Genomic DNA, 6356 nt, shown 5'->3' with positions numbered 1-6356 from the left:
CTAGTTACAAAGTTCACAGTAGGAACTAAATTGAATGATATACTCTACTCGTCATAAGAATAAATCTGATGTAAAAATTACGCTAGGTATTCTTCCGCGTTTGCTTGAATCTCATTGGATTTTCGTTTTACATGGGGCGGAAGCCAAGCTGTGACAAGTACAGTCAAGTACGATCATAAGGGTATGTCTTATGTTGTGTCACACGTGCACCGACTGAGCGACAACGCGGGACAACAGCTTTACTGGCGCATTGAACTTGGACAGCACTGGCCAGCCAGCAGTCCAGTTCACCTGCAATGGTGTGAACAGCTGCAGTCCAGACGTCAACAGAGACAAGCAAAGAAACAACATAGCTCCTCCGTCTGCCATTTAATTTTTAAAAAGAATGAAATAATATTCGGCAAAACTTCGGCTTCTTAGATTACCAGACGGATCGCATAAAATGCTCTCGTTCTCACCTTACATAGTAATCCAATTACAAACAAGAGTGATGAAAATTCCTAACTTACACACAGGGTAATTTTTCTGAGTGAGCTATGTGTGATGCAAAAGCGCACTCCCAGGATTTCACCATACTGTTGAATACTGAAGCCAATTAAAGTATTAATTACAGTCACTCATCAGGGAATCTCTTACCTCCTTCCTTAGCCGAATCCGAGAAATACGTTTCAGTTCTGGAACTGTCACCTGCTACATTGGTAATGAGTCGATCAACAACAGAATCCACGAAACCAACCAGGCGCCGCTTTTTCTCCTCTTATGACTTGTCGTTCTGTATCCTGAACTACAGACAACATGAGCTGTGTATCTCCTTCCGAGTGGAATGACTGAAACTGATCAGTAGAGTTGTGGCGATAAAGACGATAAAGAATCGTAAGAATCGAATCGTGATACGGACGAATCGTCGTTCAAAAGAATAGTAAGAACGATTGCGTGTTTCCGAGTCGTGACGATTCCAAGTTCCAACGATTCATCGCTTCTTAGCACGCTATGCTTCGAAGGCAACTTCCGAATCATGCCGAGTCGTGCCGAATGATTACGACCGCCAGATGGCAGTCAAGTGGAGGATGCGTGTGAACAAAGGAAGCTCGGAACGAACAAACGAAGTTCGTGGGCCGTAATATTACTCGTGAAAATCAAGCTGACACTTGGCGGTGTCGGCTTCTCACGTAAATAGTAGTGACAGCGGCAAGTTCTCAGACAAATTAAAAGCAAAATACCTATGCTTTGTATTTAGAGGAAATGAAAGTTGAGCTAAATTTGCCTTGTGGGAGGGCTGTCAGCTGCGTCATGAATTACAAGGGTGATGTGGACTTGGAAAGACATCTTAGCACAGAAAAACGTAGGATGATATGAGCCAAACCATGTCTGCCTCGCTGCTAGATTTTGTTACTATAAAACAGACCTCTATAGTTAGATACGTTCAAGCCACTCAACCGAACTGGAATACCACGTAATTTTGCACCACCTTTCGCACAATTCGACTCCTCTTTCCTGGCATACTGAAATAAAACAATAGATGCAATCAAATCAAACGTGACCTTTTATCAAGTAAGGCATTATACATACACATCGAGAATCACACTTGTAACATCATATGCATGTTTACTCATAAAAAAACTATTTCTGGCATATCTTATCAAGACACAGTTCGATTCTAACCCCATTGACAATTTCAGACATGTCCTGCCATCTGTGAGTAAGATGTAGAACTTTTTGCGTTCCATAAGAATCGTGCCATCTCAGAGTAGAATGAATCGTGAAAGAATCGTGAACGATTCGTAGGAATCGATTTGCAATGTGAGATTGAATCATAGGAATCGAATCAGGAAAAAGAATCGTGTTGCGCAATTCTACTGATCAGCTATCGGATCCCCTCCATCTAATAGGCGCTGCTCATGCATGGTTGTTTACATCTTTGGGCGGGTTTAGTGATATCTCTGAACAGTCAAAGGGACTGTGTCTGTGGCACAGTGTCCACAGTCAACATCTATCCTTATGGGTTCTGGGAACTGCCACATGGGATTAGCCGAGTGGTCTAGGGCGCTGCAGTCATGGACTGTGCGGCTGGTCCTGGCGAAGGTTTGAGTGCTCCCTCAGGCATGGGTGTGTGTCTTTGTCCTTAGGATAATTTAGGTTAAATAGTGTGTAAGTTTAGGGACTGATGACCTTAGCAGTTAAGTCCCATAAGATTTCACACACATTTGAACATTTTGGTTCTGGGAACTGAGATGATACAAAACTTTTTTTGATGTGTGTATATACACTGTGGGCCTACAGCACAGATAAACATGACTCACCACAAGACCAACAGATTTCAGAAGCACTAATAAATGCTACAGCATCACAATTGACGCTGATGTGCTTTAGGCCACTATGATTCGCACCGCCTTACATGGATTACCGTACGATAAAATTCAAAACTTAACACACACTTTAATTCATTCACAAATCCATAAACTAGATTTTTCTGTCAGTATAACTATAACATTTACTGAGGTCTGAACTAATTTTACTATATAGTGAGTGAATTGCTGCCATCTAGAGTGATTTACGTCAAGTAAACGGGGATCCAAGTCTGCTGCAGCGTGCTGCCACCTGATGGCACTGATGTAAACTTATAGTTGACGTCACGCCAGTTGCGCATGCGCATAATCTCCTTAAAACGTGTACAACTGAAGGTGTGTTCACGACTCTGATGCCAAGATTCACGGACTCTAGCAGTGTACAGCACAGTAGATTTACTGCTGTACATTTCAGTTACACATATATGTTACGTTACGTTTGACAGTACTTAGGAGTCAGTTCTGCATAAAGTCATCACAGAAGGAATCCCATCGCTTAGCGAGAGGATGCTCATGGCTATCGCGGTTGCCGAAATTTTGCACGCCTCCAGTCTGCCTTGGAAGGCGACGGCACACTACATGCCGATGTTACTTTAGTAAGAGTTGCTGCCCTTTGCACTTGAATCTCATTAACCCTCAAGATCAGTAATATCTGTCTCTCTCTTTTTTCCTACGCTTTTTGCCACTTACATCTTCCTACACTTGGACGAACTTTTCATCATATTTTGTATTCTTCTTTTATAAATTCTAAATCCTGTGGAGGACGGGCGATTACCACGGACAGTCTGTCGTTTTGGATTTGCGCTATCCTGCTCTGTTCACGCTGCCTCCCATTTCATTTCAGTTTAAGGTTCATTACACGCAAAGATTAAGATTAATTGACCTTCTGCCTCCCTGTTACTTGTTGGTGGCCTTGGCACCTGTCTCATAGTCTCCAACATTTTCTGGCTGCAGCAACTGCTGTAGATTTCATTCTCCGATGCTGGCACGGCCAAGGAGACAGTAAGATCTTTCATGTAAGCTTTTATTTATCTGGAGATTGTGGGAGGAAGTTACAGCTGGGGCAGCAAGTCCGAAACTCATCGCCAATAGTATTTCATCATTTCATCTTGTTGTCACTTTTACATAATTAGACGAGACTAACGCACTATCTTTCATTTAATAGTCCTATATACTGGGTGATCAAAAAGTCAGTATAAACTTGAAAACTTAATAAACCACAGAATAATGTAGATAGAGAGGTAGAAATTGACACACATGCTTGGAATGACATGGGGTTTTATTAGGAAAAAAAAAGTATTGCTAGACGCGTGAAAGATCTCTTGCGGGCGGCGTTTGGTGATGATCGTGTGCTCAGCCGCCACTTTCGTCATGCTTGACCACCCAGGTCCCCAGACCTCAGTCCATGCGATTATTGGCTTTGGGGTTACCTGAAGTCGCAAGTGTATCGTGATCGACCGACATCTCTAGGGATGCTGAAAGACAACATCCGACGCCAATGACTCACCATAACTCCGGACATGCTTTACAGTGCTGTTCACAAACATTATTCCTCGACTACAGCTATTGTTGAGGAATCATGGCGGACATATTGAGCATTTCCTGTAAAGAACATCATCTTTGCTTTGTCTTACTTTGTTATGCTAATTATTGCTATTCCGATCAGATGCAGCGCCATCTGTCGGACATTTTTTGAACGTTTGTATTTTTTTGGTTCTAATAAAACCCCATGTCATTCCAAGCATGTGTATCAATTTGTACCTCTCTATCTACATTATTCCATGATTTATTCTGTTTTCAAATTTATACTGACTTTTTGATCACCCAGTATATACATATGCAGGGCTATTTAAAATGGTCTAGACACTTTCAAGTGATTGCAAAAAATGTTTCCATTCAGGTAAGATATTATATGATCGTATACTGTATAGAAGGATGGGGGGGGGTGGGAGGGGGGAGGGAGGGGAAGGCATGCGACGAAAATTGGTAGATGTGATGTAGTACCTGTTCAGAAATTGTAAATTTCTGGTAAGGTCTATGGGACCAAACCACTAAGGTCATCAGTCCCTAAGCTTACATACTAACAAATCTAACTTAAACTAACTTATGCTATGGACAACACACACATCCATGCCCGAGGGAGGACTCGAACCTCTGACGGGGCAGCCGTGCGAACCGTGACATGGAGCCTCAGACTCCGCAGCTACATGTATGGACAAACAAATGATTACAATGTCAGAAAAAAACTAGGTGATGTATTCGAGAGAAAGAGTTTGAAAAATTCAGCAAGTCAGTAATGTGTTGGTCCACCTCTGCCCCTCATGCAAGCAGTTATTCAGCTTGGCATTGATTGATAGATTTGTTGGGTGTCTTCCTCAGGGACATCGTACCAAATTCTGTCCAACTGACGTGTTAGATCGACGAAATCCCACACTACTTAGAGGGCTCTGCCCATAATGCTCCACACATTCTCATCTGTGGAGAAATTCGGCAACCTTGCCGGCCAAGGTAGGGTCTAGCAAAGCACGAAGAAAGGCAGTAGAAACTCTCGCCATGTGCATGCCGGGATTATCTTGCTGAAACATAGGAATGGGATGGCTTTCTATGTAGGGCGACAAAATGGGGCGTAGAATATGCTCAACGTATCACTGTGCCATAAGGGTGCCTTGGATGACAACCGAAGAGGGACCAAAGTAGAAAGAAATTGCACCCCAGACGATCACTCCTGGTTGACGGGCCATATGGTGGGTCACAGACATGCTGGTGTCCCATCGCTGTCTGGGGTGCTTGCATATACATGATCGGCATGGGATCTCATTGACTGGAATAGAGTAACCTTCAGTGTCGAATCCTGCTCGTAGCTGAGCCCCAATGACCGACGAAGACATTTCTGGAGACACTGCAGACGACAATGGGGTACCAACCTGACTTCGTCCATCGTACGTCCTGACTACCAGGAGTGGTGATCTGTGATGCAATTTCTTTCTAACTTGTTTCTTCCTTTGGTCGTTATCCGTGGCACACTTACAGAACATCGGTATGCTGACGATATTCTACACCCCGCTTTGTTGCCCTTCATGGCCAGCCATCCTGTGCTTACATTTCAGCAAGATAATGCCCTCCCGCACACGGCGAGAGTTTCTACTGCTTGTCTTTCGTGCTTGCCAAACCCTACGTTGTTTGGCAAGGTCGCCAGATCTCTCCCCAATTGAGAATGTTTGGAGTACTGTGGGCTGGGCCTTCCAACCATTTCGAGATTTTGATGATCTAACACGTCAGTTGGACAGAATTTGGTACGATGTCCCTCAGGAGGATACTCAACAACTCTATCAATCGATGCCGAGCTGCCGGACGGTGTGGCCGTGCGGTTATAAGCGCGTCAGTTTGGAACCGCATGACCGCTACGGTCGCAGGTTCGAATCCTGCCTCGGGCATGGATGTGTGTGATGTCCTTAGGTTAGTTAGGTTTAAGTAGTTCTAAGTTTTAGGGAACTGATGACCTCAGATGTTAAGTCCCATAGTGCTCAGAGTCATTTGAACCATTTGATGCCGAGCTGAATAACTGCTTGCATGAGGGTCAGGGGTGGACCAACACATTACTGACTTGCTGAATTTTTGAGACTCTTTTTCTCGAATAAATCATCCAGTATTTCTGAAATTATAATCATTTGTTTATCTGTACATGTACATCACTTGTATCGATTTCCGTCCCATTCGGATAATTCCTCTTTCTTTTCCTCCTTTGTTAGAGTGTGTGTATGGAAACAGCATCTTAAGAATTTCTTTCATCAGAGTGACCTCCAATAACATGGCTGATAGATCAGCAGCCACCAGCACGATTTGTTAGTGTGGGCTGCCCACATCAATGGGCAGGTATGCAACCAGGGGCAAACCTATTCTTCTCCTTTGATTGACAGGTCATTAACCTATCGTTCTCCTTTGATTGACAGGTCCTTAACCCATTGTTCTGCTAAAATGATCCTTCTTTTTAATTGATGTGTCCTTAACCTA

Source organism: Schistocerca serialis, chromosome 10 (genome assembly GCF_023864345.2).
Source record: "Schistocerca serialis cubense isolate TAMUIC-IGC-003099 chromosome 10, iqSchSeri2.2, whole genome shotgun sequence".
In the NCBI taxonomy this organism is placed as follows: domain Eukaryota; kingdom Metazoa; phylum Arthropoda; class Insecta; order Orthoptera; family Acrididae; genus Schistocerca; species Schistocerca serialis.
This window is presented reverse-complemented; position numbering follows the sequence as displayed.